This window comes from Aotus nancymaae, unplaced genomic scaffold, assembly GCF_030222135.1.
Source record: "Aotus nancymaae isolate 86718 unplaced genomic scaffold, 86718_ANA_hifiasm-v0.15.2.pri h1tg000020l, whole genome shotgun sequence".
NCBI classification, from domain to species: domain Eukaryota; kingdom Metazoa; phylum Chordata; class Mammalia; order Primates; family Aotidae; genus Aotus; species Aotus nancymaae.
The window spans coordinates 7,673,522-7,698,474 of NW_026988432.1; positions in this window are offsets into that span (position 1 = coordinate 7,673,522).

Genomic DNA, 24,953 nt, shown 5'->3' on the forward strand with positions numbered 1-24,953 from the left:
AGTTGTGTTCTTGCTCTCATGGATGTGTAATTTGGTAGTTGAGACAAAACTGTAAATTAGTTAACAAACAAAAAATATATAACATAAAACAAGTGCTATAAAGAAACAGAGCTGGGAGTGACGATGCAGTAACAGAAAGGAAACAGACCTGACTCACACATCAGGGAAGGCTCCTCCAAAGAGGGCAAGAGGATGAGGCACTCAGTTTCCAAAGAGAAGGAAAACTCTGAGGGCTCTAAGTGGGAAATGCCCACTGTGTGATCCCAGAATGCAGGCAGTGGCTGGAACTCTGGGAGAGAGGAGGGCAAAGGAAAGGAAGCTGAAGAGATCCTCGGGGTTGCATCCTTCTGGTCCTGAAGGCCACAGTGAGGAGTCTGAAGTTTACTTCCAAGAAAATGGGAAATAATGAAACTGTTTCAAGTAGGTGAGCAACATATTTTATATATATATATATATATGAATATATTACATATATGATATAGACATGTTTGCCCTATATATGTCTATTATGATATATATTACATATATAATACAGATATATCTATCATAGCTGGATGGGGAACAGAAGCAGTAGCAAAATTTGGGCAAGATGTTGGAGGTTTGGACTAATGTGGGCAAAGAGAAGATGGAGATTGGTGGATAGATGTGAGATGTATTTAAGACACAAAAACAACAGGGTTTGCGGACTCACTGTTAGGGAAACAGAAATTGAAGATAACACTCAGTGTCCTGGCCTGAGTGACTTACGTGACAATACAACTTACAAGATTGAGAAGACAGGTAGAGGAACAAAACTATGAAAGATAAGGGGAAAGAGAGAGGTTGGTGGAAACACCCGTTTGAGAGGCCTCTCACGAAGGGCAAAGCCAGGTAAGCAATTGGATAATACTCACAGTGGTTCTCCTTTTCTATTACCATTAGCTGAGGCTTTCCAGGGATATTTTGCATCCAACAATGCCCCCCTTTTGGAATCTATCCCATGCAACACGGTCATATTTGCTTTCTTAAAATGTCATGATGATTGTTGAATCTCTTTTCAAAAATTGTCCATGGTTCCCTAGATTAACTTGAGCCTCAAGCTCCCATCTGCTCTTACCTCTCACTACGTCTCTACAAACGCCAGTCAAGTTAAAACATTCTCTCGTCACTCCCCAGATTTTTCTGATTGTACATTTCTTCATGTCCTTCTCTCTGCTTGTGGTTCTCCCATCACCTCTTCAGTTTCCACTACCTCAGACCACACTTATGCACTGTGTAAAGAATCCTGTCGGATACCCTGATCTTCGTGACATCTTCTCAATTCACATGTGACTATGAATGTGTACCATTCAGGAAGTTGTGTGATGGGTTCTGTAAAAGGAACACACACTTTGGCATCAGAAGCCCTGGGGTAAGTGCTATCCCTGCCATTTATTAGCTGTGTTTTGAAAAATTTGCTTAACATATATGGGCTCTGACTTATTCATTTGTGAAATGGAAGTACCATATGTGTTGTAGAAATTCAATAAAACTGAAGACGAAAATGTTTTCAAACTTTCACACACTGCAACTTTCTATGTTAGTTTCTCAATTTTTAACTTATGTTCCCTTTTGATAAACATAATAACAATGTTTAGATTCTGAGCATAAATTCATGTGATAATGGTGAATATTTTTGTAAATACTCATCACTGCCTGGTGAGTCTTGTTTCTTAGAATGAAATGCAAGCATCCAATTTATACCCACTAGTTAAAAAATCCCTGTTTGAAGGTAAAAATCTGATTGGGTCCACCATTATCATTTATGTATATGGTTTATCATTTATTAAATAACTTATCTATCATCTTACTCATTTTTATAATACATAAGTATTTATCATAATACAATGTACTTAGTATAACCTCAATAAATAGTGATTGAATCAATGAATTGATTAGTTTCAATTGCAAATTAATTGAGCATTGCAAAAAATTATTCTTAATGTTGAGAAAATTGAAAATAAGGACCTAACACGAGGGATTCTAGGGAGAAAGAAGACATTGTGTAAAACATACAATTCATTTCTTCATTCACCCTGCATCAGACGAGACACACACTACCTATCTCATTCTACCACTTAGTGGTTGTCAGCTTCAGTAGATCGTTTCTCTGTGTTTTCACTCATAGTGTTCTCTGTACCAGGAAGGCTCATCCCATTCCCCTAACAAACTCTCAGCACAATCCTTAATCTTCCTAGAGAAAACCTAAATTAAAATAGCTGGAACTCAAGGGAGAGTCAGCGCCAACAATGCAGGAGAGAAAAAAAAAATGGTGAAGAGTATCATGCAAACGTAAGATTTTATTTTATGGTATACTGTTCAATGCACTGGCGATCAAATTTGACACAATCCATAAATTACACCCTGCTATCCTTGGGTCAATAAAACTCATGTTCTACTTAGGCCCACATGTCGAGGGCAAGTTCCTCTGAATCCTTTCTTAAAATGTCTTGGAAATACCGGTGGGGTGCAATGGCTCATGCCTGTAATCCTAGAACTTTGGGAGGCTGAGGCAGGCGGATCACCTGAGGTCAGGAGTTTGAGACCAGGCTGGCCAACATGGTGAAACCCCATCTCTACTAAAATCACAAAAATTAGCTGGGCATGGTGGCACTCACCTGTAATCCCAGCTACTTGGGGGAGGCTGAGGCAGGAGAATTGCTTGAACCTAGGAGATGGAGGTTGCAGTGAGCCAAGATTGCACCATTGTACTCCAGCCTGGGCAATAAGAGTGAAACTCCATCTGAGAATAAAAAAGAAAAATAAAAAGTCTTGGAAATAACAAAGGCTATAAGAACCAGTCCTTGTCAAAAATCTATGTTTTCCTTCTGCCTGATGCCTACTCCCTCTGACCCATCATTTTGACATCCAATAATAGCCCCAAGGAGTAGCTTTTTGAGAACGTACTATTTATTGAGAACATACTATTTGCCAGGTTCGTTATCCTTTAATCCTTACAGTAATCCTATAAGGTTGACACTTCCATTGTCCCCATTTCAGGGATGGGGAAACTGAGGATTAGTGAGGTTGAGTAATTTACTAAGGGTTGCACAGCCAGCATACATACAGTGGCAGCAAAATTTGAACCCAAGTTGGTCTGGTTCCAAAGTTCGAAATGTTACACGTTGGTTTATGATACCAGTGGTCCCATTGATTCCGCTCAGGAGCGCTTTCTTCAGTATGCCCCACATGTGCGTTTCCTCTCTATTACCCCCCATAATCACTGACTACATATTTCAAGATTCAGTTTCCTGAACTTCTAAGATTCTAAGGTTAGAATCTTAAGAATGGCACCTAGGCTGGGTGTGGTGGTTCATGCCTGTAATCCCAGCACTTTGGGAGGCCAAGGCAGCTGGATCGCCTGAGCTTAGAAGTTTGAGACCGGCCTAGGCAACATGGTGAAACCCCATCTCTACCAAAAATAGAAAAAATTCGCCAGGTGTGGTTGCACAAACCTGTTTTTCCAGCTACTTGGGAGGCTGAGGCAGGAGGATCACTTGAGCCTGGGAGGCCAGGGTTGCAGTGAGCTGAGATCATGCCACGGCACTCCAACCTGGGTGACAGAGTGAAACTCTATCTCAAAAAAAAAAGGCCTCTAAATTGATACCATTTCTTTTTTTAAATCTAGACGTTAGTTCCAAAAATAATAGAGATTTTGGACTACAACATTTTTTTCTCTCTGTAGACTTTAACATCTCAAATATCAAAGATGATTGCTTGTTAAGATGGAGAAGAGACACAAAATGCTCTTAAACATTTGCCTGTGGTAAAATGCGTAAGCTGAATAATGATTAGTAAATAAGATGGCCACATTACAGAAAATAGGTCTAATAAGATGTTGATGAGCTTCCTTTCTTCAAAGGTTAATAACCAGGAACACTTCCAAGCTAGTATTTCATTGGTAACTCTGAGTTGTAAACATGAAACTTACTTCCCTAACTCTGATATTGCTCATCAACCAGAATTCAGTGCTCCTTAAATTAGTGCCGCCTTGCTGCCATTAGTGGCAATTTAAACAACATTTACATTAATCATGAGTATAAGCTGATCAGGGAATGCATTTCTTCTAAATCATCTGGCACACAAAAGATGATCTCCTTATGAGAATTACAATTCTATAGAATTATTAGCTTTATTTTTTTAAGTGAGCATCAATTTTTCCTTCAGGACATTTGCATCTTTGGTATTGACGAAAGAACTAGATTAATCCTATACTAATCCCGAGAGCTGTAATCCTCTTTTTATTTTCAAACCCATTAGCAGTGTAGTGTGACCAGCATTTAAACGACCATCTCCTGTTCTATTTGCCAGTGTTTTACATGCCAAAGATATTTTCCCAAGAACTCCCACCATCTTAGGATCAAACTTACCAAGGTCTCTGAGTCTTCTGAATCGGTTCAAAAGGAGAGAGAATTGGATGTGAGAATGGCTCCCGGGCCTTGTCGTCAGAAGTGACCGCCAGGCATCCTCTCACATCATGCAGTTGCTTGGGAGTTCCAGCTGCCAGTGGTTGCTGCCAGTGCCTTCACTCCCTCTGGAGCAGGAAACTCCTACTTAGTTTATCAACTGTAACTGCCAGCAGGCATTCTTCTGTGGATGGGAGTCTTAAAAGTGCAACAACAGAACTGGAACTGGCAGAGGCCTCCCCTACATAATTGAATCTGGGCTTTCTGGGAATTCACTACTCTGACTCTGGACCGCAGGCAAGCTTGACCTTCTCCTCCATTCAGGTCTGTAACTGAATCAAGTCTTGTAATTACACCTGGAGCCATGCCAGACTCCATCTGTATCTTACAGTGGGGACTTCAATAAGGGAAGCAGCTTCCCTTCTATTGGCAGGACCTCTTGACAAACTGACCAGTCCTTCACTGTCACCAATTCTTATGATATTACAGTGGTCATCAATAGCAAACTATTCCAGAGCCAGGTGGCATTGTAGGATTTCCTGAGGACCAAGTTTAGCAAACCATCTATGATTCTCAGGGGAGTTATCAGTTCAAGTCAGGTATAAACACGTAGGCATTTTTTTTTACCTCCATCAGAATCAGCTGGAGAGAAAATGAAATCTTTCCTGCTTTATCATTCAGACCAAATTTCAATAAAAATTCTTATGGGAAATAGGGGAAAATATCTCAGCCTGGAAAATGGATGTTACATAAAGATAATTTATCTTTATCATTAGTATGCATACTAATATATGCTTACAAAATCTCAGTTTTGAATCTCCATCATTTTACTTTATTCTGACTCTGTTAAAGAACAAAGAGCCATTCTTCTTAGGATCACCAGGGAACGATGAAATGCCTCTGCCCCGTTTGAGAGTTTGCAGGGAGGCAGTCCCTTTACCGTTTGAGAGTTTGCAGGGAAGCAGTCCCTTTAACAATGTGTATGGGAACAGATGCTAGTTATCAGTGGCCCTTTGATGCCCATGGTGTTAGGAAGGGCACATTCACCCTCCCCCTCTCCACATCCTCAAGTAAACGGTCATAAATGTACAACTACATGCTTGGTTACTTGCAGAAACGACCACCTCTAACACTCTGAGGGTATAACTCAACCTCTCTAAAAGTCTTGTGATTGAATGTATAATCGGTTGCATTTGGGCTGCATCTAAGGACAACAGGCCTGAGCCTCTCAGAGGGTTGATCCATCTAAAGGACATGGAAACCTTCCTTTGTCCTATTTACCCCATTGTCAGAACCAGACACAAGTCACGCCTAAGAATCCCAGTTAACGTGGAGTCTGCCTGCGTGGTAACTAACTCGAGCCACTTCCGAGGAGAAGGTAGTGGGGCTGGAGGCTCACATACTCCACGTGAACACAGGCCTCCGCAAGATCCTGGCTTGCAATCTGAGGTCGGCATCATTGATGTCTTGTACCGCTGGAGTGATACGACAGCCACCCTCTCCCACCCCTGCTCCAGGTTTTCTTTCCTTTTCATCATCTTCTACTTCCCTATCTACACCCAGTTAACATTTGGCCTTCACGGATAAGCCACCGCCTGCCTTCTCCCTCCTTCTCTGCCCAGGTCCAGTGTATTTTCTCCTCGGTTCATGCAGTGAAAAGGGGGTATGATCACACGTCTTTCAAGCCTGTATCTCACACAGCCCAGAGAAGCAGAAAAAACACAGGTATAGTTTCAGACCTCAGAGAAATTCTCACTCTGTCACAAACTGACAGCTATGCCTTTGGAAAGACAGTCTCCCTGCAGATGGGGGTGTTTCACTGTGGTTGGGTTGGTTGGTCGATTTCTAAGAAAACTTGTACTAGTGGAAGTCGTGTGTACATCAAAAGTCTTGAATTAAGGAAAGGAGTCATTCTCCAAGGGGGTGCTCCTAATGATATTTTGCCTTTTAACACTGACGATCCTTAATCTTTGTTTTGGGCCTTCTATTTAGAACAGTGGTTTTCAATCTTGGCTGTACATTACAACCACCTGGGGAGGATTTAAAACTCACTATGCCCTGAACACATGCCAGGCCAATTAAATCAGACTCTCTGAAGGTGAGACCCAGGCATCAGCAGTTTCACAGCTCCCAGGTGATTGCAACGTGCAGCCCTGGTTAAGGGCCGCTAGATTAGAAGGCCCTCCCTTAACTAGCCTTAACTGTTTTTATCAGGAATTTTACATAGGCTGCAGTATATTTTCTTCAGGTCAAAATTATATTAAGTACATTCTGCTAGAAGAATTAGATATATAAAAGTTAAAGATGACTGTTTCCATCAAAATGAAGTAAAACGTAAGCATTAGAAAAAGCAATGAGATGTCACATTTGTAAACATCTATAAACTGGCATATTTGCAGATGCACAGAAGATGTTCGGAAGGATAAATATTAATCTTCTAAAGATATCCCATCTGGAGTGTGGAGTGAGCTAAGAAGGAATGATCACGTCTTTCTTCATATTCTTTATCTTTAAAATTATTATAAGAATATTATATTTTAAAATTTAAAGGTACAAAATAATAAGAATTGGGGACTATGAGCTAGAAGTCAGGCCTTGGGGTTTGCAAACTAAAGCTTACCTGGTCACAAGATACGGGCGAACAGAATAACAGAAGGAACAACTACTAGACAACAAGGAAGAGCAAGATTCTGGTCAATTAATAAACGGGCAACAGAAAAAAAATCACTTTTTTTTTTTGAGACCAGAGTCTTGCTCTGTCACCAGACTGGAGTGCAGTAGCATGATCTTGGCTCACTGCAACCTCAGCTCCTGGGTTCAAGTGATTCTCCTGCCTCAGCCTCCTGAGTAGCTGGGACTATAGGCACGCACTACCATGCCCGGCTAATTTTTTGTATTTTAGTAGAGATGGGGTTTCACCATGTCGGCCAAGATGGTCTCGATCTCCTGAGCTCAGGTGATCCACCCACCTCGGCCTCCCAAAGTGCTGGGATTACAGGCGTGAGCCACCACACCTGGCCAAAGACCACTTTTTAAAGGTAGCCAAATCCATTAATTGAAAATAAGCCAGAGTAATTATTTAGACAGGAGAACTAACCGAAGTTAAGGGTCAGAAGATTAAACCTGTAAGAGATTTTGAACCAGGCAGAAAGGGACGGAACAACAATCTCGACTGGGTGAGAGACCAGGCACCAGGTAACACAGAGAGGCAGGAATTCAACACAGCCGAGCTGGCTGAGACGTCCAAGGACCACTACGCTCTCTGTCACCATGCTGGAAAACGTGAGGGTGCTGAAGAGACAAAGACTCTCATTTACAGTCAGATAGCGGAGATGGGGAAGGGTCAAAAGTCAACCCTAAGGAGCAGGGGGATGGGCAGCTCTTAACTGGGATCAATGGCCCTGGACAGCAGGACCCCAGCTACAAGAGAAGCCTGGATAGAGAAAAGGGGTGAAAAGAACAAAGTTGGCCTCGTGGCTCAGGTCTGGGGGAGAGCTTACAGGGTCGCGGGTATTCCTAGTACAACCTGAAAGAGCTTGGGGGAGCAGAGAAGCCAGAAGCTCTAACTCCAGAAGGCAGAGATGGAGAGCTACAATGAGAAGGCCCACAGGGACCCTGCAGCCACCTGAGAGACCCAGGCCTGACTGGCAGCAAGGACGTTCGAGGAACTATGTAGGGAATCAAGCCATCGCGCTGGGTCTTTAAATCCTGGCTCTGCACGTGAACCTGACATTCCCAAGCCTTGCCGAATGCAGGGCGGAAGCCACTGACGTATTTCTTGCTCTGTGCAGCTCAGGATCATGTGAAGGCCAGAAGTTCACTGTCTGCCTGCCTTAGCAGCCCTGGGATACTTGTCACAAACACCAAGTCCTGGACTCCTTTCCAATCCTACAGAACCAGAATGCCCAGGAGCAGAGCCAGGGATCTGAATGTTTAAGAAGCATCCACGTGGTGCAGGAGTAGGCTGCAGCCAGATACACGTAGATGCGAGCCTGCTCAGTCTCTCAGTACTCAGGTAACACCTGAGACTCACTTAGATGTTTCAAGTCTCAGGCCTAATGTCTCCATTATGATTGCTGGCACGGAGCAATCTTCAATAAATGGCGATGCCACTTTTTTTTCTTTTTGAAATGGAGTCTCGCTCTGTCGCCCAGCCTGTTGTACAGTGGCATGATCTCGGCTCACTGCAACCTCTGCCCCCCAGGTTCAAGCAATTCTCCTGCCTCAGCCTCCCGAGTAGCTGGGATTACAGTTGAGTGCCACCACGCCCCGCTAATTTTTGTATTTTTAGTAGAGATGGGGTTTTGCCTTGTTGGCCAGGCTGGTCTTGAACTCCTGACCTCAGGTGATCTGCCCTCCTTGGCTTTCCAAAGTGCTAGGATTACAGGCATGAGCCACTGCACCTGGCCGATGCCACTTCTTAGAATCAGTGAAAGTAGAAGTGGCTTGCCCAGTCTTTCCCCTCTATAGACTGAATGTTTGTGTCCTTCCAAAATTTATATTGAAACCTCACCTCCAGTGTGGTAGTATTAGGATGTGGAAGCTTTGGTAGGTGATTATGTCAGCGAGCAGAACCCTCATGAATAGAATTAGTGCCCTTATAAATAGGATTCTAGAGCAGGTATTTAATGACCTTTGACCCTCATCCTCGTCCCTTCTGAGGCCAACATCCCTGCATTTAGTTGGCCCTTGATCAAGAGTGCAAAGCCACTTTCCTATTATACCACGATAGTATAGTGAGGAAGCGTCTATGGCCTTCAAACACCAACCTACCATTTGTTTTATAACCTGTTCTTTCAGGTAAACTTCAACAGGACTTCTGCTCAATTTGAACAGGTAATTGGGAATTGGGAATAGTTAGGATTTTTTCCATAACATGCAGGGGATATGTTTGATCATTTTTCCTTCTCTAAACTACTAGTGACTTTTGCCATAAGCATTGTGCTTCTCAGTCGTGATGTAGCTGAGTTCTTCGATGATGTTTCTTTTACCTGCTAGGTTAGGGTTGCCATTATTTCCTGGAACATCTGATTCTCGGCTTACATTTCAGACATATTTCCACTGAAACACCTGGTGCCTCAGACCCCTAGTTCAGATCTCCAGTTCCCTCAGCTCATTTGCTTTTTAGCACATTTTAAATTTCAGAGACTTTGAACTTTCCCTTCCTTTTGAAGTGGCCATAACCTGTTATATGTAACAACATCGATGCTGACATGAATAAAGAATTAGCCCTGAGGCCAGTAAAAGTCCTGGAGTTCCAAACTCCACACTAACAAGACTACCCTGCAGTTAAACGGTGATAACAAACAGCAATTGTCTATCCAATCCTTTAGACAGCAGAATGCCCCCTGCTTTATTGACTGGCAGAAAACAGTTCCCATTTCATGAAACAATAAAAATTAAATTGAGTGTAAACTCTCCCAAGGTCACTGCCTCTAACCTTATAACATCAGAAATGAAGGCTGTAAACCCCATCGTGAACCATGTGATCTGGAAGAAGCCAGAGAGTCGATTCCTGGGCTCCGTGAGCAGCACCCCATGGGCACTTGGCTGAGCGTGGCTTCTTACACTTCTTGTCAGGACATGGCAGGAACGCTCTTCCTCCCCACACCTGGCCTGTGCCTTCCTGACGGCAGCCGCTGCCTGCCCAGCCCACCGAGTAATGCGGCATGTGTCCATGTCGTGCTGAGGGTCATCCTGGCAACCTGCACTGCTGGTGGCATAAGGAGTCATGGCTCCTGGCATGGACTGCCCCATCCGTGTCATCGCCGCCCTCCAGGATTTCCTTGGCCTCTCATTCTTGCCTGGGTTACCCTGTGGACCTCCAAGGGAGAACTTAGTAAAATTTTACCAGCTAACAAATTCATAGCCACAAGTTTCTCAGTTGCAAAGACCCATCTTCTCTGTATATGTATCATAGGGCAAATTTTGAGTGAATGCTGAGCTGAAAAGGGGAATTGAAAGTTTATCTATCCCAACTCCATTCTTCCCACCACAAATGTCCCAAAACCATCCCAGTTAAAAGTATCAAAATTATAAAAAACATGAGAAAATATTCCAATAAAATAAATTCAATGAAATCCCTATCAAAACTACAGCAGGTTATGTTGTAGAAGTAGACAGCCTGAATCTGTGTATTTTCTTAATGCAAAGGACTTAAAACAGTCACAACAATTTTGAAAGGTTAGAACAAAGTGTAAGCATTTGTACTACCCCATTTCACAACGACTATAAATTCACAGAAACAACAGAGGATGGTACTGACATAAGGATAGGAACATAGATCGATAGTCTAGAAATAAGCCTTTACATTAATGCCCAACTGAATTTTTTTTTTTTAGATGGAGTCATGCTGCAACGCCCAGGCTGGAGTGCAATGGCACCATCTCAGCTCACTGCAACCTCTGCTTCCCGGGTTCGAGCAATTCTTCTGGCTCGGTCTCTCAAGTAGCTGAGACTACAGGCAGGCACCACCATGCCCTGCTAATTTTTATATTTTTAGTAGAGATGGGTTTCACCATATTGGCCAGGCTGATCTCGAACTCCTGACCTCAAGTGATCTGCCCACCTTGGCCTCCCAAAGTGCTGGGATTACAGGCATAAGCCACCGTGCCCAGCCCCTCAACTGAGTTTTGACAAAGGTGCCAAGGCATTTCAACAAATGGTGCTGGGATAATTGTATTGCCATATGCAAAAAAAAAAAAAAAAAAAAAAGAGACCCTAAAATGTACTCTATCCAAAAATTAATTCAAAATCTCTTAAATCGCTTATACATCTTACTATAAAATCTAAATCTATAAAATATCTACAATAAAACATAAGAAAAATTATAGTAACAAAAATTTCTGAGATTGGGCAAAAATTTCTGAGATAACACCAAAAGCATGACCCATCACAGAAAAAATAATCATGCTTCATTGAAATTAAAAACTTTTGCACTTAAGAAGATAGTACTATGAAAATGAAAAAAACAAGCCACAAACTGGGAAAAAAATAATTGCAAATCATAGTTCTCATACAAAAATTGCATCCAGAATAAATAAAGAACTGTAATTCAATAAGGAGAAAACAATTCAATTTTTATATGGACAAAAGATTTGAACAGACATTTCACTAGACATCTGAATGGTTAATGAGCACATGCAAAGATGCTTCATATTCTTACTCTTCAAAGAAATGCAGATTCAAACCCCACTGAGAACCATTACACATGCTGGAATGACCGTTATCAAAAAAATAGACAAAAACAAGTGTTAACAAGAATATAGAGAAACTTGAGCCTTCGTACATTGCTGGTGGGAATGTAAAATGGGGCAGTCGCTTTGGAAAACAATCTGGAAATTTCTTAAAAAGTAAAACAACCCAGCAATTCAACTTCTAGGATCTTACCCAATAGAAATGAAAATATGTGTTCATACGAACACATGTACATGAATATTCATAGCAACAGTGTTTTGAATAGCCAAAACCAGGTACATAGGTAAGCAAAATGTGTTATATCCATACAGTGGAATACTATTCTGCAATAAAAATGAGGCCAAGCATGGTGGCTCATGTCTGAAATCCCAACACTTTGAGAGGCCAAGGAAGGAGGATTGCTTGAGCCCAGGAGTTCAAGACCAGCCTGGCAACATAGAGAGAACCCATCTCTCCAAAAAAATATTAAAAATTAGCCAGGTGTGATTGCACGCCTGTAATTGCAACTACTTGGGAGGGAGGTGGGAGGATCACTCAAGCCAGGGAGGTAGACGCTGCAGTGAATCCTGATCACACTACTGCACTCCAGCCTGGGTGACAGAGTGAGACCCTGTCTCAAAAACTAAAATAAACTACTGATCCACACTACAATGTGGATGATCCTCAAAAACATAAGCTAAGTAAATGAAGCCAGACACAAAAGGCTACACGTTGTACAACTCCACTTATTTAAAATGTCCAAAAAAGGCAAATTTGTAGACACTAAAAGCAAGTCAGTGGTTACCTAGGGCTGAGTGTGGTTGCAAAGGGGCAGGAGGTTACACTTAGAGGATGGAATTGTTCCCAAACTGGACTGTGGCGATGGTTGCACAAATTTAAACAAACACTTACTAAAAATAATTGAATTGTGGCTGGGCACAGTGGCTCAAGCCTGTAATCCCAGCACTTTGAGAGGCCAAGGCCGGCGGATCACAAGGTCAGGAGATTGAGACCATCCTGGCTAACATGGTGAAACCCCATCTCTATATGAAAACAAAAAAAAAAAATAGCCAGGCTTGGTGGCATGTGCCTGTAGTCCTAGCTACTTGGGAGGCTGAGGCAGGAGAATCTCTTGAACCCAGGAGGCAGAGGTTACAGGGAGCTGAGATCATGCCACTGCACTCCAGCCTGGGTGAGAGAGTGAAACTCTGCCTCAAAAAATAGTAATAATAAATGAAAAATAATTGAATTGTGCATTTATGATTGTGTATATTATGGTGTGTAAATAATATCATTTTTCTTTTTTTTTTTTTTTTTTAAGCAGAGTCTTGCTCTGTCACCCAGGCTGGAGTACAGTGGTACAATCTCAGCTCACTGTAACTTCTGCCTCTTGGGTTCAAGTGATTCTCCTGCCTCAGCCTCCCAAATAACTGGGATTACAGGTGCCCACCACCACGCCCAGCTAATTTTCATATTTTTGGTAGAGATGGGGTTTTGCCATTTTGGCCAGGCTGGTCTCAAACTCCTAACCTCAGGTGATCCGCCTGTCTTGGCCTCCCAAAGTGCTTGAATTACAGGCATGAGCCATTGCTCCCAGCCTGTAAATCATATCTTAATAAAATTGTTTAATATAAATCAAGGTCTAAAATCTCAATACATACTATATCTCAAATATTGTATTAAATATAAATATGTGTTCAAAAAATAATAGAAGAGAATACTTCTAACATATTAACAGTGGTTACCTCTCTTTCATGGACTAGTGAGTGACTTTTGTTTGCTTGGTTATATTCATCTGTGTTTCTCAAGTACTCAGTAATAAGCAGATATTGCTTTTGTAATCAGAAAAATCAAAGCTTATTTGTTTGTTTTTTTATGGAAGACATCCCTAGTAAAAGTAATATCAGGAAATAGGAATGTTACGACTTCCTCTAAACATGTTCTCTGGCAGCTAACCTGATGTTTGTGGGCAGTCGTACACGTTGGTTTAGTGCCAGTCCCCCAAATATTTTAGGAATCAGTTTGGAATTGTGCCACTCACCCCACTGCAAAGTAAAATCTGTTCATGTGAAATTTGCCCCCGCCGGCCCATCTGCCCTCCTTGCATCTCCGGGCCCCACTCTTGAGAGCTCACCCACTGCTCACTCCGCCCTCCTGAATGCCAGGACGGAGGGAAGAGGCGGTCAAACAAAAGGAGACTTTGCTGATCTCCCTCGTCAGGGCTCCAGGAAGAGCGGGGGCAGGAGGGACAAGTTGGGACGATTGCAGCGATTGTTGAACAAGGGCACACCTGGCTGCTGCGAGAGGGACTCTCTCTCTTGTGCGCGGGGAGAGCCAGCAGGTGGCCAGGCCACTGCACCCACCCTACATCAGCCCTGCACCCGCCCTGCATCAACCCTGCACCCCCACTGCACCCGCCCTGCATCAACCCTGCAACCCCACTGCACCCGCCCTGCACCCCTGCTGCACTGCCCTGCATCAACCCTGCACCCCCACTGCACCCACCCTGCATCAACCCTGCACCCCCACTGCACCCACGCTGCATCAACCCTGCACCCCCACTGCACCCACCCTGCATCAACCCTGCACCCCCACTGCACCCGCCCTGCATCAACCCTGCACCCCCACTGCACCCGCCCTGCATCAACCCTGCACCCCCACTGCACCCGCCCTGCATCAACCCTGCACCCCCACTGCACCCACCCTGCATCAACCCTGCACCCCCACTGCACCCACCCTGCATCAACCCTGCACCCCCACTGCACCCGCCCTGCAACCTCACTGCACCTCCACTGCACCTGCCCTGCAACCCCACTGCACCCGCCCTGCACCCCTGCTGCACTGCCCTGCATCAACCTGCATCCCCACTGCACCCACTCTGCATCAACCCTGCACCCCACTGCACCCGCCCTGCACCCCCACTGCACCCGCCCTACATCAACCCTGCACCCCGACTGCACCCGGGCTGCATCAACCCTGCACCTCCACTGCACCCGCCCTGAATCAACCCTGAGCGCCCACTGTACCCGCCCTGCACCCCCACTGCACCCGTCCTACATAAACCCTGCACCCCCTCTGCACCCGCCCTGCATCAACCCTGAACCCCCGCTGCACCCGCCCTGCATCCGCTCTGGGTGCTCATTACTTCCCGCAGCCTCCACCTCCCCCCTGCCCTCCCGCAGCGCCTGGTGCCTTCCTTCCCCAGTCCTAAAACCAGCGGCTTTCCCCAAGGCCTCCAAGGAAGCCAAACAGCGCAGAGCGTGCGCTCTGCCCTGCGAGGCCAAAGAGAAGCTGACACTGCGAACGCCCCGGGCGCGGTAGGGCTCCCCCGCACCCCTCCCCGCTGCTCCGCTGGCCTCGCAGTCTGGTTCGCTGCTGCGTCCCTGGCATCTTCCCTCGTCACAGCCTCAGCCCTGCACCGACAGGCTTGCTCACAACTTCAGCTTCCTGAGCTCACACACTGATCAATCACCACGGCAGAATATCAAAGACCAGACTGTATTTCAAGCCAAGCATCGATTTTTAACGCTTTGGGAGAACATTGTACCTTTGGCTGATGCTGTTTTAGTTCTTGGTGTGACTGGAAGGTAAACGGCCTGGACTGGCAGGGGGCTTGGCCAGATCCGGCAGGGGAGGCGCCCCTGCAGCCTTCAGCCCCGCGGCCTCTGCCGTCCTAGTGTCTTGGCATGATGCCAGCAACAGAATTTAACACCCGTCCCCAAACCAAGTGCTAAAATAAATAGACTGGGCTGTTTTCAAAGGGAAATGGTCAGCTCCACAAAAACTGAATGCGCATAACTTGCTCATTCCTGGGAGAAGGGAGTACCAGAAGCCAAAGTACACTTTTTATAACAGCCTGGCAGATAAAATAAAACGTTACCAGTCTCTAATATTTTTTTTAACCATTTTACTTTTTTTATAGGCCCACAGCACTGTAAAAATGTCCCAGATAAAATCAACATTACTGTTAATTGACAGTGATTGATTGCTACCTTGAATACAGGAACGGACAGGGACAGGGACAAGGGACAGCACACAGGGTACTGTTTGTACTCACACGGTCTGTGATCCAAGGGGAAGCCACAACATATATCCCCAATATATGCATATATAAGCACTCCAACACCATGAATACTTTGCAAACAAATAAAGAGAGTTTATGCATAACAGTGTAAAAGCATCGCCATGTTATGGGAAGAATACAGAACCAGCCTCTATAAAACCTTCATGCAGGCCAGGTGTGGTGGCTCATGCCTATAATCCCAGCACTTTGGGAGGCCAAGGGGAGCGAATCATGAGGTCAAGAGTTTGAGACCAGCCTGGCCAACATGGTGAAACCCTGTCTCTACTAAAAATACAAAAAATTAGCTGGGCGTGGTGGTGGGCACCCGTAATCCCAGCTACTTAAGAGGCTGAGGCAGGAGAATCACTTGAACCCCAGAGGCAGAGGTGGCAGTGAGCCGAGATACGCCATTTCACTCCAGTCTGGGCAATGGTGTGAGACTCTGTCTAAAAAAAAACCTTGAATTTCCACTTTCTACTCATGTACCCTTGACCAAGTCCTCAACTGTAAAGCAATATAACCTCTTTCCTTCCAAGACATATGGTCGTGTGTTAAGGATTAAGTGCTGTAATATAACACAAACATTTGGGTTACTAAAAAGCATCATACAGATGTATAACATTTTATTTTGAATATACTTTTCATTGGAATTTTTCAAAAGCGCACAAAAGAAGAAAAATCTTGTAATTCTCACATGCTGCATTTCTTCAGTGCTTCGCCTGGCATTAATGGATCTAGTGATTTATCAATGTTGATGAAGATTTAATGTAGGATTTTCATATTAAAACATTAAGCTTTTGTAAATGAAGGCATATTTCAAAAGAGAAGACAACCTAGGAGTGTTTGTATGCTAATAATAGACATTCTGAACTGTGTCTGTTCATTAAAATAAAATTTTCCAAGGCAACAAGCTGAGAAATCTTTATTTATTTGTAAGTTCCTAGTACTGTCTAAGAACTATCTGAACATTCTCTTTAGAATAATGTTTGAGTGTTAATATGGTCACGATCTCCTAATTTGTTAACTAGGAATAATACACTAAAAGAAAGCTACTCTAATCCTACAATTTAGTTAGTGGATTTCTCATACCACCATTGGAAGGACTCCTCACTTTAAATTAAGAGTGGATTGAAAAACAATTGAAATCAATCTGCCTCAAATGGTTTTATTTTTAAACTTTTCTAAGACCAAAAACATAATTACATCTTGCTCTTTCCTTCATGAGCGATTTTGACACTTTAAACATGACTTGTCATTTAAATCAATAATGCAAGGCCCATCTATGATCCAAGTTATGAATGGCAGCAATTCATTTTGATAGTCTCAGTTTTTAAAAACTGCTCTCCTTCTTTTTACATCTAGCCACTCCCCACCACTAGCCCTCTAATATTTATTAGCCTTCTTGGCCTCACCCACTGATTCACACAAATCCTCTTAAAATGCTGGTGGGCATCCCAATAGGGAAAAGAAGAGGCCGGGCAAGGGTCCCACTTGGCATGAGCAATGAGGACAGTAGCATTTCAGTCATGAGCAGGAGAGGACCTTTAGGGTGCAGGGAGAGTTGCCACTCTCCGATGACAATGACACTATGCAGCCACATGTCTAAGGTCCCCCTAGATGGCCACTAACTAATCTGGTGATGATGAGAAAAGGCGTCCAGGTCTTAGTTTGCTCATCTGCAAAAACATCTAATACTTGGGGGTGAGAGAATCCACAATTTGATCCAGTTATGCAACTTATCACTGTAGACAGAGCAATAAGACTAAGGCAAAGTTTTAGTCAATTTATATGAGTTTTTGCATATTGAGGCAACCCACATTTGGACTATTAAATTGGTGCCAAATGCTTTCTCACTTTTTGTTTGGTTTTTAATCCATTTGGTATATTACTCCTATGTTGTTTTATTTTATTTCTAACTCGAAATAACCTTGAATTCATGGAAAACAAATGAGTTTTGAGAAATAATTGGCAAAATAGCTTAGTATGCTTTCAGATTTTTCTCCCACCAAAGGTATCTCTGTCCTGGACATTTTATCCTAAAACATGTTGAAGTCCTTGAAGCAGGATGATGGCATTCATTTCTTACCCTTGCTGTAAATAATGCATCACGATGTAGGGTTCAAGGGAACAGTTTTTGGGAGGGGGGATTATGCAAGTTTCCATTTCAAAGTGGTGGGAAGTAGAAAAGTTCCTCTTTAACGTTTCCTTTCTTGTTAAAGAATAAATCATAAGTGCGCTAATAACTCTTTATTAAGCCCTATCCTATGTAGCTGTTGAACATGCCATACTTACAGGCACATAGTATATTCCATGTCCTTGTACTTTAACCAAGGTATCTGTGCTGGATGTGCTCATAGGCATGTCCTAGCTTGCAGCCTATGCCCCTTACCTGTTTAGAAAAGTTTTAAGTTGCTAGCCAATCAGGTTTTAGTTTAAATTGTGAGGTCTAGCTCCAGCCAATGGAGATCAGACACAGCAGTAAGGACAACCCCAAATGCGTAAGGGATAAATATGTCTGCTTTTCCTTTGTTCCTTGTACTCTCGTGACAAGAAGGCTAGTGAGAGTACCCTTCCAGCAGTCCAGGAAGTAAAACTTGCTTGCTTAGAAATCCTTTTTCTCAGTGCTGATTTTTCTTTGCAGCACCGAGCATCTGTTTCCAACAAAAGTGAAACATCTTCAACCCTACAAGAAAATGTCTGAGCAATAAGAATATAAAGCTGGCAAAGTTGGGTTTTTGTATTTAAGGTATAAGCTTCATCTCTTCACAAAAGACTAATTTCTTTTCCTTTTGGCTTTGTTGCATGGCAGTAAAATATTCTGTAAAATAATAAGCCATGGCACTGGCTGCTTCCCTTTTCCTCAGAGGAACAATACATTCATAGACTATAAATGGATACTGTTATATGGATCATTTTGAAGGACCAAAAGCTACAGTGAATCCCCTTGTTTTGTTACTGTCTCAGACACTCTGGAGAAAGAAAGGCAAAGTGCACAGGCACTCTCCTCCCCACACATCACCCGACCCCAAAATCAACACAGCCACCCACACAGGCACACATGCACACGCCTTCCTTAGAGAAGAAGAGCATTTTCCAGGAAAAGGAATCAGTAAGAGCTCTGCTGACCACATCCTGGGTTTGGGATAACCTTTACAAAGGGAAAGACTTTGCCAAAGAAATCACATGAATTTTATACATCTCAAATGCTTTTAAAATTAAATGTTTGGATGTTTTTAAAATTGCCATTCTCTGGCATATACACAGCATAGACGAGTGGTAAATAAAATTCATTTCATGAAATAATGTGACAAAAATACGTAACTGTCGAGGGCAGCTCCTATCTTTGCTCGCAGCCAAGAGCAAATATAACAGACTTGGGCGGGACAGCAAATGTGGTGAAGGACCCGAAAGACACCTGCTGTGAACAGGCACTCCAAGGACAGGCCCTGGGGCTCCTGGATTAGAAGTCTGGCTTTTCAAGACCATGAAATGTGATTCGATAACTGTTCTGTAATTTTCATATGGATTCCACAAAATAAGCTTTTCCAGAATTACAGCAGAAGGGAGTTGGAGTGGACGCAGAGAATATGTCACAGGAAAGAGTGCTGCTGACGCCAGAGCACAGTCAAAGAGCCGTGGGGAGGCCACCCCGCACTGGACACCTGGCAACACTGACTGGGCAGAGAACTTGCTGATGGTTTCATTATAATCACTCAGGGAACTGAACAGGCACTCCTCTTCTGTAATAAAAGGTAGAAAAATGCTTGGGTGTGGTGGCTCATGACTGTAATCCCAGCACTTTGGGAGTCTGGGGCAGGAAGATCACTTGAGTCCAAGAGTTTGAGATTAGCCTGGGCAACATAGTGAGACCCCATCTCTACATAAAAAAAATAATAAATTGTTTTTAATTAGCTGTGCCTGGTGGCACACAGCTGTGGTCCTAGCTACTCAGAAGGCTGAGGTGAGAAGATTGCTTCAGCCCAGGAGATCGAGGCTGCAGTGAGTTCTGATGGTGCCACTGCATTCCACTCCAGCCTGGGTGACAAAGTGAGACCCTATCTCTACAAAAAAAAAAATGCGGAAATAGCCTAGAAAATCTATTTTTCCCTGCTTTCATAAGTTTCCCCTACAAAGAATTTTGTTTTTTAATTTTTATTTTAATTTCCTTTTTTTTTTTTTTTGAGACAGAGTATCAGTCTGTTACCTAGACTGGAGTGCAGTGGCACAATCACAGCTCACATCAACCTCTGCCCCCCGGGTTCAAGCAATTCTCCTGCCTCAGCCTCCTGAGTAGCTGGGAAGACAGGCATGCACCACCATGCCCGGCTAATTTCTGTATTTTTAGTAAACACGGGGTTTCGCCATGTTGGCCAGGCTGGTCTCAAACTCCTGGACTCAAGCGGTCTGCCCGCCTCGGCCTCCCAAAGTGCTAGGATTACAGGTAGGAGCCACTGCACTTGGCCTAATTTTTATTTTAATTTGAATAGTTTTGGGGAGTACAGGTGGTTTTTGGTTATGTGAGTAAGTTTTTTAGTGGTGATTTCTGAGACTTTGGTGCACCCTCACCCAAGCAGGGTACACTACTGTATCCAAAATGTAGTCTTATCCCTCACCCCGTCTCATCCTTTCCCCACGAGTCCCCAAAGTCCATTACATCATTCTTATGCCTTTGCATCCTTAGAGCTCAGCTCCCACTTATAAGTCAGAATATACTGGGTTTTCCATTCCTGAGTTACTTCACTTAGAATAATGGCGTTGTTGTTGTTTGTTTGTTTTTATTTTGTTCTGTTTTTTTTTTTTTTAAAGAGACAGCTGCCGCTGCCTCAGGGGCCACCATACTTGGTGTTCATTTTGTCAAGTCTGCTCAGGCAACTGGAATTTGTTCAAACATCCTCAAGTCAGGTTAAAATTTAGGACCATCTGGAACAGAACGTCCTCCTACATGTGAGATTAGAGAATGGGATAAAGATGCTTGTCTTTCTGCCTTACTTTCCATTCCCTTGGATCCCGGCCATAACATCATAGAGGCTTCGGTGGGTGACTGATTTGACAAGTAGCTTATGAGTGCAGCCCTGATTTTTTTTAAAAAATCCCAGGCTCTGTAAAACCGGGCTCTTCTTTTTCATCTTTTCTTGACATTTTGCTCCTAAAATTAGCTTTTTGATGAGAAAATTGCAGTGAGTCATACCAAAGCCAGCTAAAGGTGAGACAAATGCCTGAGATTGAAATTGAGTTGATTCTACTTTGCTGTGCTGATTGTGTCTGGTAATTGGACATTGGAATTAGAACTGCCCTGACCTTTCACAAGGAGAATGAAAAAAATCTCTGTTCAATTTGCTGGACTTTTTTTCTATATGTAAAGCATTTTTGTTGAATGGAGTAATTTATACCTATTTTTAAATTAGCACCACCAAGCAGCCTGATTCTCACATTGCTCTGAACATTTATTCAATAATTCTAGTTTTTGAATCAATAAAAACCAATCTTTTTCTCACTTTCCTATCATCTCTTGCTCTGCTCCCAATTTCCCACCACCTCCCCTTCCCACATCCTCTATTTATGGAAGTTACTAGAGCCAGCCTGGGGCATGGGAAGCAGGACTCACCTTCCCACCTGTCGGCTGGTTTCGGCCACCCACTGAGAGGCCCCCAATTCTTACAGTTACTCCTCCTAGTGTCATTTCTTCAGTGGCATATCCGGGTATATTGTTTAGAGCTATTGTTTTAAAATGGGGTGAGAGAGGTGACATGGAGTTCCAGCTTCCAATTACCCACCAAAAACAAAAACAGGGTTATGATTTCTTTCTCCAAAGCATACTTCACTGATGTCGTATAACTCATATAACGTAACTTATATAACGTAACTCATGTTATGTTTTCGTGTCTGCATTTATTATTTAACAAATATTTACTGACTATTGCTATATGGGCAGCCATACCCAGGTACTTAAATAAGACATAATCTTGCTCAGAACAGGAAAAAACAAAAAACCTCCTGGCCCTCTTGTATTACAGAGGGCAGAGGCAAGCAATAGTGAACGTAAGTGAAATATACTAAAATAAGTTTAACATTTGTTTAAATGTAAAATATTTAATATGTGAGAAGGTGCTAAAAGCAATGAAGAAGAAAATTAAAAATATGAAAGAAACTGAAAGCTTTCAGAAGGAAGATGAGGAATTCGTTTTGAACATGTTTTGAACATGACACGATTTAGACACCTGTTAGACGAGTGGAGATCTCCCCAGCAGAGATCCAAGTAGGCAGCTGGATAAGCAAAGTATGAAAATCGAGAGAGAGATCAGGACTTGAAATATACACTTGGGAGCCATTTCCATAAAGATTATATTTAAAGCCATGAGATTGCATCACAGCAGCAAGAAGCAGGACAGATTTTTAAACAGGGAAGCCCAAGTTGAGCTGAAAGTACTTCAACATTTAGAGGCCAGAGAGATGAAGAAAAATACAGTACTAGGAAAACTGAAATGTTTCCCAAGGCAGGAGGTAGTCAGCTGCACTGACTGACACTGACTAATCAAATCAAAAATATTTTTTTTTCTTTGAGATGGAGTCTCGCTCTGTTGTCCAGGCTGGAATGCAGTGGTGCAATCTCAGCTCACTGCAACCTCCGCCTCCTGGGTTCAAGCAATTCACCCTGCCTCTGTCTCCTGAGTAGCTGGGATTACAGGCGGGTGTCACCACACCCAGCTAATTTTTGTATTTTTGAGTTTTGGAATGTTGGCCAGACCCGTCTTGAACTCGTGACCTCAGGTGATCCACCCATCTCAGCCTCCGAAAATGCTGGGATTACAGGCATGAGCCACTGCGCCCGGCCTCTCAAATTTGATAAAGAAAGGAAGTTGGCTCATGGCCTCATCCACATGGAAGTCATAGATGAGAACAATGTTCAAGTAGGAAGACAACTCTGACTACCTGTTACATCTGGGGATGGAATCACATCCAAGCCTCCATTGTGATTAGAACAGAAGAGTGGTTAAGAGAATGGGCTTTGGAGTCAGGCAGCCCTGGGTTCACATCCCAGCAGCCCCCTTCCTTCTGAGTTGTAGGACTCTAGATAAGTCCCGTAAATTCAGCGTAATCTTACGTCTTCCTTTATAAAATAGGGATGTAGCTAGGCATGGTGGCTCACGCCTGTAATCCCAGCATTTTGTGGGGCTGAGGAGGGTGGATCGCCTGAAGTCAGAAGTTCAAGACCAGGCTGGCCAACATGGGAAAACCCTGTTTCTACTAAAAATACAAAAAAATTAGCTGGGCATGGTGGTGCATGCCTGTAACCCCAGCTACTTGGGAGGCTGAGGCTTGAACCTAGGAGGTGGAGGTTGCAGTGAGCAGAGATCACGCCACTGCACTCCAGCCTGGGAGATACGGCGAGACTCTATCTCAAAAAAAAAAGAAAAAATAATAATAATATAGGGATGTTGTTAATGCCTTAATTTAATTGGCCTCTAATGATAGGCCAGGTACAGCTCTAAGCGTCTTATTAGCTTATTCAAGGCTCACTAAAGTAGGAAGCATTATTTCAGTCACTTGACACAAGAGAAGCCGATAGCAAAGACATTAGGGATGAGACGATGCCCCTGGTAGTGTGGTCGGCAGCCTCTGAGGTGTCCTCAGGAATCCCAGCATCCCACCTTCTGTTGAATGTGAGCTTGTGAGTTGGACCTAGTGCCACACATATAACAAATGAAACGTGGTGAAAGCAATGGGATATCATTTTAAAGATTAGGTTACAAAAAGGCTCAACTTCTCCCTTTCTAACCATCTCTGTTCACTCTCACTCTCTTTCTCATGCACTCTGGGAGAACCCAGCTACCAAGTTGTGAGCTGCTCAGTGGAGCACCCCATGTGGCAAAAAAACTGAAGTCTCTGGCCAACCTGACCTGAGGCCGGCCGACAGCCACATGCGTGGGCTTATTAGTGAGTTCTCCCTCAGCTGAGCCTTCAGATGGAGCCAGAGCCCAAGCTGACGCTTTGATTGCAGCCTCGTGAGGCACCATGAGCCAGAAGAAGACCCAAGTAAACTACGCCTGATTTCTGAGCCACAGAAATAGTGTGATAATAAAGGTATGTTGTTATTGGCTGTTAAGTTTTGGGGTAATTTGTTACATCGCAACATAACTGATCCAGGTAGTAAACAGCAGGCTGAATTAAAATCCAGACGTTTTGATGCCAGAGCAGCTTAAAAAGAGAGAAAGGTACAGAGCAGAGTGCTGTTAGGATCTTTACGCGTTACAGAGTTCGGTCATTCTCCAAGGGTTCTCTCTGTTGCCTCTTTAAAGTCCTAAATTCAAGACAAGACAGTACTTTGGAGTGAAGGGAATCCAAATTACAATTATCTTCAAGATTCGCTTCTCCAGAGTGATCACAGAGGTGGGCAGTAGCCTTCAACCATTTACAAATGTATATTAAGCACAATAACCCCTGATACTGTCATTGGTGAAGGATGTCCAGGTTCTTGGCATCTTGAACAAAGAATTGGACAAAATACACAAACAAAGCAAGGAAAGAATGAAGCAAGAAAAGCAGAGAGTTACTGAACATGAAAGTACACGCCACAGTGCGGGAGTGGGCCCGAGCACAGAGGCTCAAAGCCCCGTTACAGAATTTTGGGAGATTTAAATACCTTCTAGAGGTTTCCATCGGTTACTTGGTGTTCGCTCTATGTAAACGAAGAGGATGAAGTGAAGTTACAAAGTCATTTACTCAGCATACACCCTGTGTAAGTGAATGGAGAGGATATTTCCTATCATCGCTGCAGTGTGAATCAGCCCTATGTTCCCTGCTTCCAGACCCTATCTTCCTGCCTCAGATAGCTTTCCCTTCTAATTAAAAATACCTAAATTTATTTTATCAGGCCCCAGGATTTAATAGAAATATATGTGTATGTGTGTGTGCATAGATATGTGTGTATACACACATATATATGGACACACACACATATGTACACACACATATATACACACATATATACATATATATACATACACACACATATGATATGTATACACATATATATGCACTCACACATATGTACAAACACATATATGCATACATATATAAATATATGTATATACATACACACATATATGTATATACATACACACACATATGATATGTATACACACATATTTGTTTCTTTGTTTATATACTTTTCAAATACACTGATTAGAAAGTTCTTTTAAATACAGGATTTAAGTTTTGAAAACAACCAAAGCCGACTAGCACAAATCACGCTATGGATTTCCCCAATATATGAAATTGAATTTCTAAAA